Source organism: Pteropus vampyrus, unplaced genomic scaffold, assembly GCF_000151845.1.
Source record: "Pteropus vampyrus isolate Shadow unplaced genomic scaffold, Pvam_2.0 Scaffold472, whole genome shotgun sequence".
In the NCBI taxonomy this organism is placed as follows: domain Eukaryota; kingdom Metazoa; phylum Chordata; class Mammalia; order Chiroptera; family Pteropodidae; genus Pteropus; species Pteropus vampyrus.
Window position 1 is genome coordinate 1,078,710 of NW_011889253.1, and position 14,934 is coordinate 1,093,643.

General features: G+C 34.2%; 1 pseudogene; it reads left to right on the top strand.

The window, feature by feature from the left end:
* The first annotated feature begins 8,607 nt into the window (after positions 1 to 8,607).
* Positions 8,608 to 8,726, top strand: LOC111732598 (annotated as a pseudogene).
* Positions 8,727 to 14,934: the final 6,208 nt, after the last annotated feature.

Sequence of the window (14,934 nt, forward strand, 5' to 3'; positions counted from 1 at the left end):
AGCTCCTTCTCAGGCCCCTCATTAGCTCCTCATTAGCTCCTCCTCCTCCCTCTCTGTTCCTCCCTATCTCCCCTCCCTATTGGCTGCTCTTTCACTTCTTAGCTCTTCCTCCTCCACAGCTCCTTCCATTCTCTCTCAGCATCCTCTCCCCTCTCCTCCTTTCTTCCCTTCCTTATTATTCCCCTTACACAGTTTCCCTTTCAAGACTCACACACTGTGGTATTTCTAAGATACATCCCCATCAGCTTTCCCATGAGAAAGTGGAACATTTGTTACAGTTGATGTAAGTTTATAGTTTACATTAGGGTTCGTTCTTGGTGTTTTACATCTCATGAGTTTTGACAAGTGTATCTATATATCTATCTTTATAATATTATACAGAGTAATTTCATTGCCTTAAAAATCCTCTGTTCTCTCTGCCTGTTCATCCCTCTCTTCCTTTAACTCCTGGCAATCACTGATCTACCTAGTGTCTCCATAGTTTTGCCTTTTCTACAGTGTCATACTGTTGAAACCCTACAGTATGTAGTGTAGCCTTTTCAGTTTAGCCTCTTTCACTTATCATTATGCATTGAAATTTCCTACATGTCTTGTTATAGCTCATTTCATTTTAGTGCCGAATAACAGTCCATTGTCTGGGTGTACCAAAATTTATTTAACCATTCACCTACTGAAAGATATCTTGGCTGCTTCCAAGTTTTGGCAATTATGCATAAAGCTGCTATAAACTTCCATGTGCAGGTTTTATGTGTCATAAGTCTTCAGCTCTTTTGGGTAAAATACCAAGAAGTGTGATTTTTGAATCATATGATAAGAATATGTTTAGTTTTGTAAGAAACTGCCAAACTGTCTTCCAAAGTGGCTGTACCATTTTGTATTCCTGCCACCAATGAGTAAGAGTCCACGTGCATTTTTTTTTTTTTAACAAAAATAAAATCATAGTATCCATGGTATTTTGTAACGTTCACTTTTCTGGTAACGACTCCATCTTTCCATATCAATATATTTTTATCTCATCTATTACCCAGTTTATAGTCAGATTTCCCCAGCTAGCCCCCAAATATCCAAATCCAAATTGTATCTATTTGTTATGTATTTTTGGTTCTTTTAACCAAGCACAGTGCCACCCCACCTTTTCATAACACTGATTTATAAAAAGGACCAGTCGTTTTTCCTGTGGAATATCCCTTCTTCTGGATTTGTCTGTTTGCTGCCTTATAATGATATTTAGCTTAGTTTAAATGGTTAAACTTGAACCCTTTGGGAAGTAATTTGAAATACGTATCCAAGTCTACAAAAACGGCCACCCTCCCATGATTATAATGATTCCATTTCTTAGAATAATATGCAAGAACACAGGCAGATGAGAAGTTTTCTCTGATTATCTTATCTACCTGGAGGGCACCGATATCATTAGTTTCTTATCTATCCTTCTAGGGATTTTATGAATGTGCAAACAAGTATGCATTTGCATTCTTTTTCCTCTTTTATTTATTTATTTTTTTACAGAAATGGTAGCATACTGTTCTAAACTTCATGAACCTTTATTCATTTAACAATATAGCTTGGAAATTGTTTTACATCATTGCATAAAGCACATATTCATTCTTTTTAAATGGTTGCATAGCATTCCCATGGATGTGCTCTAATTAATTTACACAGTACCTTATTTATATATTTAGCTTGTTTCCATTCACTTGATCTGACCAAACATTGCTGCATGTGGGAATATATCTGTAGAATAAATTCCTAGGAATGGAATTGCTGCGTCCAAAAATATATGCACTTAACAATTTTGATACTGCCAAATTGCTCTCAAAAGAGGTTGTATTAATTTATACTTTCACCAACAGTGTGTGAGAGTGCCTGTTTCTCCACAGCTTGACAACAATGTGTTATCAGACTTTGAGATCTTTGACAATCTCATAGTTTAAAACTTGTATGTTGTGGTTTTAATTTGCATTTCTTTTATTAGAAATCTTTTATTGAGAATCTTTTCATATAATTAAAAGCCACTTAAATTTTCTTTTTTTGTGTGAACTAGCTGTATATCCTTTGCTCATTTTTCTATAAAGTTGAACTTTTAAAAAATTGATTTGTGGAAATTCGTAAATCAGGAAACTAGTACCTTGTCTATGACATCTTTTTTCAAGTTTGTTAATTGTCTTTTAGTTTTGCTTGTTGAAGTTTTTTCCATTTAGAAAAATCGGCTTTTATTCTAATTTATCAATTTTTTTTTATAGCTCTTGAGTTTTGTTTCCTATTTTGAAAGGTCTTTCCCATGCTTTCTTCCATTACTTTTATGTTTTAAATTTTAACATTTAAATACAATTAATATTTTCTGGTGTAATAATATATAAGATAAAGAGCCAACTTAACTAGTTTTACCCCAGATTGCTGACCAGTTGTCTTAACATCATGTATTGAATAATCTATCTTTTCTCCGCTTCATTTGAGAAATCAAATTTCATTTAAAAAAATAAGTTCCAAATATGTATTTTAAAATATAGTTCAAATTTTATGTACTTTGTCAATATTGGGAATGAAGATAAGAACTATTATCCTTAATTATCTGCTGTCTTTTTAGAAACTTTTGCCTATTCACCTTGACAAAACTATAATTGTTATATGTTACTATTGAAAAAATTCTGATTAGATTTCATTGAATGCAGATACAATTCTCTTGTTTTACAAAGTTATAGTAAGTTTTTTTTTATTTTTTGGTACCAAACTTGATGATTTTTGCATCCTCTTTAAAAACTCTAATCATGGCCCCGCACCTACGTGTGGTGATTGAGAATCAGAAAGAATATCTCAGCTGCGGAGGTCCCCCTTGAGGAGTGAGGGCTCTCAGCCCCACACCCCAGCTCGGAACACCAGTGCCCGGAAGAGGAGTCCCCATAACAGTTGGCCGTGAAAATCAGCCTGGATTTTGCCCATCTGGGTGAGACAGAAGGCTGCTGGAAACCCATATGTCCACTTAAAGGGCCTCCACATAGACTGTCTACATTTGAGGCACTCACCTTGTGCTCAGGCGGAGGGATGGTAGCTTGGGAGGTGCCAGAAACATACAGGGAGAGACCGACTCGTGTGGCTTCAAGGCATGGGCTGGAGAGACAGCCGCCGTTGTCCCTGTGTTGAGCCCTCCTTCTGTGTAGCTGGTGGGCAGATGCCATCTTTCCTGTGTTGAGCTCTCCTTCCACATGGCCCAATCTGAATCTTCATTGACCTGGTGAAATCCACTTGCTCCACCCTGGTGTCTTCCTGGGACCCTTTCCCACTCAACTAGTGGACCACTTGAGGCTCTTGCAGTGTCTCAGCCTTACTGGCAGCTGGCAGGCAGTGGCAGGCCTCAGAGTTCCCTTTTGCTGAGCAAGCCCAGGCCTTGTACAGGTGGCAGTTGGCTTCAGTTCACAGCGTGGCCTCTCCCACATGCCTCTAGGCCCAGCATAGGCAGTGGCCAAACACAGGTCACTTTGTAGTTCCTACCAGGTAGCCCCAGCTGGTCAAAGTCAACGGCTGACCTTTGTCTACATGGGACCCCCCCTCAAGGGGCCCCAGAAGCAACACACCCAGAGGCCAGCTTTAGACACACAGAACACCATATTATTAGCTCCACAACTGGCACAATTGAAAGGCAATCTCAGCAGGCACTAAAGCTCACTGGGGCAAATTCTGCTATGTGGGGTCAGCCCCCACACAGCAACTCATGGCCAATCTTCACAGTCAACGTCAATCACTGATATGTCAGCAACAGTCAAGGCTTAACTACAGCAGGAGGTCACACACAACCCACACAAGGGGCAGTCCTGGAGTACCTTACTTAGGTGATCAGGGAGACTGTGCCACTGGGCCCTATAGGATACCTGCTACATAAGGCTACCCTATCAAGACTGGAAGATATAGCATATCTACCTAACAGATAGAAACAAACACAGAGAGGCAGCCAAAATGAAGAGACAAAGAAAACTTGTTCCAAATGAAAGAACAAAAGAAAACTCCAGAGACGAACTAAACAAAATAGAGGCAAGCATCTACCAGATAGAATTCAGAATACTGGTTATAAGGATGCTTAAGGAACTTAGTGAGAACTTCAACAAAGAAATAGTAAACATAAAAAAAGACATAGAAATCATAAAAAAGAACCAGTCAGAAAGGAAGAATACAATAACTGAAATGAAGAATACACTAGAAGGAATCAACAGACCAGATGCAGAGTTCAAAACATTGGTTATAAGCATGCTTAGTGATCTCAGTGACAACTGTCACAGAGAGATAGAAAATGTAAAAATAGAGATAGAAAACATTAAAAAAGAACCAGTCAGAAATGAAGAATGCAGTAAGTGAAATGAAGAATGCATTGGGGGAATCAACAGAAGAGTAGATGAAGCAGAGGATCGAATTGGTGATTTGGAATATAAGGTAGCAGAAAACACCTAATCAGAACAGCAAAAAGAAAAAAGAATCCAAAAATGATGAGTACAGTTTAAGGGGTCTCTGGGACAACTTAAAACGTACCAACATTCACATCATAGGGATACCAGAAACATAAGAGAGAGAGCAAGGATTTGAAAACTTATTTGAAAAAATAATGATGGAAAACTTCCCTAACTTGGCAAAGGAAATAGACATACAAGCCCAGGAAGCATAGAGTTTCAAACAAGATGAACCCAAAGAGGCCCACGCCAAGACACATCATAATTAAAATGCCAAAGGTTAAAGATGAAGACAGAATCTTTAAAACAGGAGAAGAAAAGCAGTTAGTTACCTACAAGGGAGCTCCTATAAGACTGTCAGCTGGTTTCTCAACAGAAGCTTTGCAGACCAGAAGGAATTGGCACAAAATATTCAAAGTGATGAAAACCAAGGACCTATAATCAAGATTGCTCTACCCAGCAAGGTTATAATTTAAAATTGAAGAACAGATAACTTCCCAGACAAGAAAAAGCTAAACCAGTATTACAAGAAAAGTTAAAACAATTTCTTTAAGAAGAAGAAAAAAATCAAAAATATAAATAATGAAATGGCAATAACTACATATCTATCAACAATTACTTTAAGTATAAATAGATTAAATGCTCCAATCAAAGATAAGGTGGCTGAATGGATAAGAAAACAAGACCCTTAAACATGCTGCCTACAAGAGACTCACTTCAGATCGAAAGACACACACAGATTGAAAATAAAGGGATAGAAGAAGATATTAAATGAAAATGGAAATTAAAAAAAAAGCTAGGATAGCAATACTTATATCAGAAAAAATAGACTTTAAGACAAAAGCTATACTGGGAGATAAAGAAGTATCCAGTACTTCTGGGTATTTATTTGAAGAAACCCAAAACACTAATTCAAAAAGACATATGCATCCCTATGTGTATTGCAGCATTATTTACAATAGCTGAGATATCGAAATAAGCTTGCTGTCCCTCAATAGATGATTGGATAGAGAAGACAATGGAATATTACTCAACCATAGAAAGGAGTGAAATTTTCATTTGCAACACCATGCATGGACCTAGAGAGTCACCTAAGTGAAGTAAGTCAGAGAAAGACAAATACCATATGATTTCACTTATATGTGGAATCTGAAAAACAAAATAAATGAACAAACAAAACAGAAACAAACTTATAGATACATAGAATATTTTGATGATTGCCTGGTGCAGGTGTGTTGGGACAATGGGTGAAAAAGGGCAGGAGATTAAGAAGTAAAAATTGGTAGTTACAAAATAGTCATGGGGATATAGAGCACACCATAGGGGATATAGTCAATAATATGGTAATAACTGTAGTGCCAGGTAGTACTAGACCAATCAGGGGACCACTTTGTAAATTATATAAATGTTTAACAACTGCGGTGTATACCTGAAACGAGTATATTATATGTGAACTGTAATCGGAAAACAAACAAACAAACAAACAAACAAACAAATAAATAAATTAATGTGGTAAAGATGATAGCAGACATTTAATTTCTTTATAAGCAATGTATGGAATTTTGAAAAAGAATAAAGTTATTACCCAAGTTGTGCTGTTTATGTGTTTTAAAAAAATCTTTTCTGGAAAATTATTAAGAGCACAGCTGAGATCCAGGTAAGTAAGCAAAAATGTCCTGTGAAGAGTCAGAATAGATGTCATAATGTCCGTGTACTAACTCTCATGCTCTCAGACAATCTTTTAGATATAGTTTTAACAAATCTAGTTATTTATTTTACAAATTGAGGGCTTGCTTTCTAGCAGATTAGGGAAGAAAAAAGAAGGGAGATGAGGCATAACAATAGCTTATAGCCAAAAGAAAAGAAACATAAAATTTTTGTAAATGGGTTTATATTCTTTGGTAAGAGTGAAGGGGTGTGGGTAGCAGAGGTGTGGATAGTCCTCTATCAGGATTTAGTTTTGGAAGAAATAGCTCTTCTCACATCATTTAATACTATGGATGTCACAGAATCAAAGCAGATGCAATGATTGATGTTCAAAATGACCTTGAGTCCTCAGGACGGTTAAATTGTGATCATCGTGTTCTGTTTAAGGTAGGAAAGAATGAAGCGTGTTTTAGAATGATTCTTATAAAAATGATTTAAATAGTACAAGAAAAGCACTTATGCAGGTAGCTTTAATTATCTCAAGTTCTAAACCTAAGTTCCATGGACTCCACAGGCTCAGTGAAGCTCTTAAAACTGAACAGAGAATTCAGTGGATATGTGTGTTTTTCTGGGGAGAGGGTTCATATTCTCAAAGGGTTCTATAATTAAAAAAGGTTAAGAACAGCTGGGGTATCTGGAAAATATATGTGTTCAGAGAACTTAATGATATCAGATAAATGAAATGTTATGAATTTATAGCTATACTGTGTTACAAATTTATAACTCTACTAAGTTATATATTTACAACTATACAGTTATAAATTGATGGGAACAATAGACCCAATTACCTTTCAGTTACTTTATTATGTGCTTTGCAAGTACAACCTTATTTTACTTTGTATTATTAATGATTTTTTTCCTTTTTCTAGTCATCAGTAGCACTATTTGTAAATAGATTGGACTTGGTGCTCTGTCTTCCCTTATAATACGTAAGTTATAAGTATTATAATTATATCTGATATAATTGTGATTGTGTTAAAATATGCCCTTAGTTTTTAAAGATAGCGAATAAAAGCCCTGGATATATTAAGAAATGTATAGGTAATGTTGTAATAAAGGTAACAGGAAAAAAATAATTAGAATAGAGAACTTTTGATGTGAGTGAGAAAAATGCTTAAAAATTAGAAAGTTTCTATACTTGATTTTCTTTCTAAGAGAAGCAAATTATAAATTTACTACACTCTAAACTTAAATACCATTACTGAGTTAAAGCTTATTTCTAAAACATGGAATAGGTAGTTCATACTAAAGTTTTTAGTGGATGAAGGTGCTTTGTTTAATAGTGAGCAGTTATTACTTAATCAAGATTAAGTATGATCGGCCATTTGAGAATAACAACAAATGATGTCAACTTTTTAGAAAAAAATGATTGTAGTCCTTTTTGGTATTACTTTATTTCCACTAATTAAGCAGAAATAAAATCAAGTTTGATTTTTATTAAAATAGCAAGTGTAAATGTAGGGCTTTAGTATGAGTATTTAAGTTATTGCACAGGCCTACCATTTATTTTACCTTCTACTTAAGCAATTTTATATTCAAATTTCCTCAAATGTAGTTGTAATTATATTCACCTATTAATCATTTGATTTGAGACTATGAAGGAATGTGTTTGGGAGGGGGTTGTATTTTAAGTTCCCCTTTGATCAGAACTAATAATTACAGTTTCTAAATGTCTCGAGTTAGACTTGTACAGGTTTAAACTGTTTGATTATTTTTTATGTAATTTGAAGCTTAACCCTGAAAATACTGTTAGTTTTTTAAAGATTGTGATTACCTACATTATAAAAGTCAAGAGCAGTACCATGAGCATTTTAAATAATTACTTCATAATAATCAGAGGTTAAACAGTATGTCAGTCATAATTAGACACATTCTGGGTCACATTTTTAGAAGCATCTACCATTAACTGTGGAGAGGCTAGATGAATTACGAAGACTGATTTCTTTGCTGATTTTAAAAAATGTTACTCGAACCTCTCCTGTTTTAGCTTTGACTTCTGCGAAGACTGAAAAAGCCCTTCCGAGAATCTTGGACAAGTACTATTTGGAGAACGAATAACACTATCTCCTTATAAGGTTAGTCAGCTGATCTTATTATTAAATCTTATTTTAAAATGAATCTTCTCAAAACTGGCTACAAATGCTCCTTCACTTACAACGAGGTTATGTCCCGATAAACCCCTTGTCAGTTGAAAATATTCTAAGTTAAATATGAATTTACTACACCTAAACTACTGAGCATCATAGCTGAGCCCAGCCTTCCTTAAATGTGCCCAGAACACTTACATTAGCCTATAGTTGGGTAAAATCATATAAGAGAAAACCTATTTTATAATAAAGTGTTGAATATCTTATGTAATTTATAATGCATACTGCTTTTGCACCATCATAAATTCTAGAAATTATAAGTTGGGTACTGTCTGTAGTTATCGTAGCAGAGTCTTTGTTTTAAAAGGAGGTAGAGAGGCTGAGGCCATGCCACCCTGAACGAGCCTGATCCCGTCTGATCTTGGAAGCTAAGCAGGGTTGGGCCTGGTTAGTACTTGGATGAGAGACCACCTAGGAAGACCAGGTGCTGTAGGTGTAAAAAATAAAAAAAATAAGGGATTGTATGCTGACAAGGTCCTTGCAATCTGTGAGGTCAACCAAGGGTCGCCTCGCCTAAATAAATAAATATTAAAAATAAAAAAAAAATTAAAAAAATAAAAGGAGGTAGAGAAAAAGGAAAGGATAGAATGTGGTGTTGCCAGAAGAATGTGTTAATATATACTATTTAAGCTATCTGCAGAAGTTAGTGTTTCCTCATAAAGGTTTTGCCTTTCAAGTTTTATTCTTGCTTTATAAAGAAAAAACAAGTTTAATTTATTTTTCTTGCATATTTTGGGTAGGGTGATATTAGCAGATATAATTGGACTCTCTGTCTATTGATATTGCTTTCAATTTCTTAGTAGATATGGGATTAGAGTTAAGGATACTTTAATAAGCATTAACTTTTTCTTCTTTTCCCCCAACTTCATTGGAGTGTAATTGAAGTACAATAAACTGCACATATGGAAAGTATATATTTGATTAATTTTAATATATGTATATGCTTGTGAAACCATTAGGCATTAGCTTCTTTTAAAACTTTTTAGTTTGAAAAATTATAGATTCACAGGAAACTACAAGAAATTAACAGAGAGGTCTTATGTATCCTTTACTCAGCTTTGCCCAATGGTAACATCTTGTACAAGTATAGTGCAATATCCAAACCAGGGAGTTGACATTGGTATAATGCACAGAGCTTATACAGATTTCACTAGTTTTACATGCAGTCTTTGGTGTGTGTGTATGTGTGTGAGATAGAGTGGGGAGGGAGAGAGAGACAGAGACAGATATTCTTTGCACTTTTATTACCTGTGCAGATTCATCTACCCACTGCCACAATCAATACACAACATAGTTCCATCACCTCATGCTGCCCATTTATAGCCACCCCACCCCTCCTCCACAATCCTTACCCCTGACAAACACTAGTCTCTTCTCTATTTCTATAATGTGATTTTGATAATGTTATACAAATTATGGAAATCATACAGTATTACCTTTTTGGGATTAGCTTTCTTCACTCAGCATAATTCTCTTGAGATCCATCCAGGTTGTTCTGTGTATCAATAGTTCATTCTTCTTTAATGCTGTGTAGTATCCCACGGTATGGCTGTACCAGTCTGTTTAACTATTCACCCTATTGAAGAATATTTGGATTGCTTCCAGCTTTTGACTTATGAATAAAACTATGTACTATGAACATTTATGTGTAGGGTTTTTTTGGTGCAGATAGGTTTTCATTTTTCTGAGATAAACACTCAGGAGTATAACTGCTGGGTGATACGATAGTTTCATGTTTAGTTTTGTAAGTTGCCTGTTTTCCAGAAGAGCTACACCATTTTACATTCCCACCAGCAAAGTATGAGTGATCCAATTTCTCTGCATCCTTGCCAACATTTGGCAGTGTTATTTTTTTATTTCAGCCACTCTGATAAGTATGTCTCACCATGTTTTTTTTTCTCATTTTCCTAATAGCTAATGATGTTGTATATCTTCTCGTTTGCCATTTGTATATCTTTTGCAGTGAGATGTCTACTCTTTTGCCCATTTTCTATTTGGATTTTTTGATCTTTTACTTTGATCAAAATTGATTTTTCAGAATTCTTTATATATTCTAGATATGATTTTTTTTTTTGTTGCAGTGGTAGTTTGTAAATAGCTTCTCCCAGTCTGTGGCTTGTGTTTTCATCCTCTTAACAGGGTCTTTCAGAAAGCAAATGTTTTAATTTTTATGAGGTCCAATAATTAAGTTTTACTTTTATGGATTATGCTTTTGGTATAAAGGCTAAGAAGACTTTGCATAGCCTTAGGTCCTGAAGATTTTCTTCCATTCTTTCTTTCAAAAGTTTTATAATTTTACTTTATAGATTTAAGTCTGCGATCAATTTTTAGTTTTTTTTTTTTTGATAAAGTAAAGGGTTTGGGTTGAAATTTATTTATTTATTTTGCCTGTAGATGTCCTTTTGTTGAAGACTATCTTTCTCCATTGAACTGCTTTCTCACCTTTGTAAAAAAATCACTTGGGTATAGTTGTGTAGGTTTGTTTCTGGGTTCTCCATTGATCTGTTCCATTGGTCTGTGTATCAGGCATTAGCTTTTCCATGATTAAACTTGCACACAATACCCCTGTGGAGCACCATTGTCTTAACAGAAAAGTATACCTTTTCAGGAAATGCTGTCCCTTGGACTGGAGAAACATGACAGTGTTGTTCAACTCTGCTGCCAATAAGGGATTTTTTGGTTAATATTTGTAAGATATGAGCTGCTAAATATGACTCTCTTTTCATAGTTTATTCTTGCTCATTCTTTCTTTCTTCCCCCCCCCACCCCGTTTGTCAACTGGGATGATTTTAAACAAGGAATTTTTATTAGTGGAGAGTAAGACTACAGGTTGAGAGAAATAAATTGATTTTATCTAATTACTTTTGGGCCACTGGAATTATTATTATGTGCATAATTTGCTGTTTATTTAAATAAAATCTCTTTATAGAGAAGAAAATTTCAAATATTTTATATTTATAACTAAAGAGTGTTAAAATCATAATATCCCTAAATATCCATTCATATTTCATATTGTTTGATTTTACCTTGTCTGTCTTTTGGGGGGAAATTTTCTTAAATTCCTCTTAAATTCCAATGGTATATGACCATTGGAACAAATAAAACACATTTAAAAAACTAACATTGTGGAGGAAAACAATGAGATTGTTGATATATATAATTTTTTGTATTATTGTTACCCTACTAATATTTCTTTTTTAAAAAAATTATTTATTTAAATTAGTTTCAAGTATGCAGTACATTGGTTAGACATCTATATAGTTCATAAAACAATCCCCTCAATTGCTCCCTCCCTCCCCTGGCCCTCCACTTAGTCATCATATTAATGCTAACTGCATTCCCTCTGCCATGCTCTCTATCCCTGTGACCAAGTATCAACTACTAATTTGTACTTCTTTAACCCTTCACCCCATTCTCCCAGCCCACCAACCCCCTTCCCCTCTGTCCGTCACCAAATTGTCCACTATATTTGTGAGTCTGTTTTTGATTAGTTTGTTCTTTTTGTTCCTTAGATTCCACATATAAGTGAAATCATATGGTATCTATCTTTCTCTGTCTGATTTATTTCACGCAGCATAATAACTTCTAAGTCTATCCATGTCATTGCAAATGGTAGGATTTCATTTTTCTAATGGCGGAGTAATATTCCATTGTATACATGAACCATAATTTCTTTATTCAATTGTCTGTTGATGGGCATTTAGGTTGCTTCCATATCTTGGCTATTGTAAATTGTGCCCCCATGAATATTGGAGTGCATAGATCTTTACGAACTATTGTTTTGGTTTTCTTTGGATAAATACCTAGAAGTGAAATTGCTGCGTCAAAAGGTATATTCATTTTTAATTTTTTGAGAAATCTCCATACTGCTTTCCATAGTGGCTGTACCAATTTGCAATCCCACCAACAATGTATGAGGGTTCCCTTGTCTCCGCATCCTCACCAACACTTGTTGTTTTTGATTTATTGATGATAGACATTCTGATAGGTGTGAGGTGATATCTCATTGTGGTTTTAATTGGCATTTTTCTGATGATTAATGACCTTGAGCATCTTTTCATGTCTATTAGCCATCTGTATTTCTTTTTGGAGAAGTATCTGTTCAAGTCTTCTGCCCATTTTTTAATTGGGTTGTTTGTTTTTTTATTGTTGAGTTGTATAAGTTCTTTATATATTTTGAATATTAACCCTTTATCAGATGTATCATTAGTGAATATCTTCTCCCAAACAGTCGGTTGTCTTTTTGTTTTGTTGATGGTTTCCTTTGCTGTACAAATCTTTTTAGTTTGATGTAGTCCAATTTATTTATTTTTTCTTTTATTTCCCTTGCTCGAGGAAAGAAATTCCTCTAAAAAGAAATTCCTATTAGTAATATCAGAGAGTTTACTGCCTATGTTTTCTTCTAGAAGTTTTATGGTTTTGGGTCTTACATTTAAGTCTTTAATCCAATTCGAGTCTATTCTTGCATACAATGTAAGAAGGTGGTCCAGCTTCTTTTTTTTTTGCATGTATCTGTCCAATTTTCCCAACACCATTTATTGAAGAGACTGTCTTTACCACATTGTACATTCTTACCTCCTTTGTCATATATTAAGTGAGCGTATAGGCGTGGATTTATTTCTGAGTTCTCTATTCTGTTCCATTCATCAATATATCTGTTTTTATGCCAGTACTATGCTGTTTTGATTACTGTAGCCTTGTAGTATAGTTTGATATCAGGTAGCGTGATACTTCTAACTTCATTCTTCTTTCTCAAGATTGCCGTGACTATTCGGGATTTTTTGTGGCTCCGTATAAATTTTAGGATTATTTGTTCTAGCTCTCTGAAAAATGTCATTGATATTTTGATAGGGATCACATTGAATCTATAGATTGCTTTGGGTAATATGGCCATTTTATCGATGTTGATTCTTCTTACCCGTGAATACGGTATATGCTTCCATTTATTTGTATCTTCTTCAATTTCTTTTTTCGATGACATAATTTTTTGAAAACAGGTCTTTTACCTTCTTGGTTAATTTGATTCCCAGGTGTTTTATAGTTTTCAATGCAATTGTAAATGGTATTGTTTTCTTAATTTCTCTTTCTGAAAGTTCATCATTGGCGTATAAAAATGCTACTGACTTCTGAATATTTATTTTGTAACCTGCAACTTTACTGATTTCATTGATCAGTTCTAGCAGTTTTTTTTGGTGGAATCTTTATTGTTCTCTATATATAATATCATGTCATCGGCAAATAACTAGAATTTTACTTCTTCCTTTCCAATTTGGATGCTTTTTATTTCTCTTCCTTGTCTTATTGCTGTGGCCACCATTATTTATTGATTAATAACACTGGCACTTTGCCTTGATTATCCCCCATAGCTAGACCTTATAAACAAGAGGTTTCATATTAAAAGTATAAAATATTTTATTATCAATTTTTTGGTAACAGCTTTATCAAGAGATATTCTCATATAAAATAATTCACCCAATTCAGTGGTTTTAGCATATTCACAGACTTGTGTAACCATCACTACAATTTATTGTCACTTTTAATTTATTATTATTTCATTTTTATTATTATTACTTTTAAGTGAAGGGTTCTATATTGGGATAAGTTTTAGGAAGCTACAGTACATTTTATATCCCACTTTATATATTATTGAAAAAGCCAAATTATTCTGTTTAGTGGTGAAAGCATTGTGTGTGTGTGTGTCTAGTGTAATCATTTTAGGTATGAATTGAAGTTGAGGAGATAGTGTTGAGGATGGTGGCATACTGAAATCTCTGAGGAAAAGTTTTATCTGTAAGATCAAGTGCTTATTTTGTGACATCTGCTTTATAAAATTCAGTCCAATCTCTTAATAGTTTAAATTATTTCTTAAGTTTTCTTTTAACAAGACAGAAACGTATAAAAGTTTGTGTAAAATCTTATGATGTAGCAAATGAAAACCAAAAGAAAAAGCTGGCTTTTTTGAAGAAAGGAATACAACTGAATTATCAACATCATTGGTAGGTTTGGCATCTGAAAGAAAATGACTTTCAGATGTAGTTTTAATAGATACTTGAAATTGTATACTATTTTTGTGACTTGCCTTTCATTAAAAAATTTGAACCTAAATATATATAAGATGGTGTTAGTATTACTTGATGTGAAATGTTTGTTAAATCTTTTCTTTTTCAAATATTTATATTTAGAATTATTGATAATATGCCAGTTATATGGTGTCATGATATAGAAGATGGAAAAAATTTCTGCACACCAGGATTTCCAATAGGATGTTTTATTATCAAAAGTGGCATATCAAAAAATGCTTACATTATCAGCATAAGTACTGAGAACTTATTATAAAAAGATAAGAATGTTGCTTCACTTCCAAATTGCTTTCTATTATGGTCACTTAGCAAACATTAATGGGAAACCTACCATCTTCTATGTTTTGTCCTAGGCGTTGGGGATACAAAGACAAGTAGACATGGTTCCTGTAGTCTAAAAGTTCACAATCCTAAGTGTGGAGATAGACACGTAAACAAATCGATGCAATAAAATGTTATATAATAGGAGACTAAGGGACAAGAAGATATAATAGAGGGATTGGAAAAGTATTTGTCAGATAAATAGGAGGATGAACATTTCTAGTAGGGAAATCAGTGGGATCA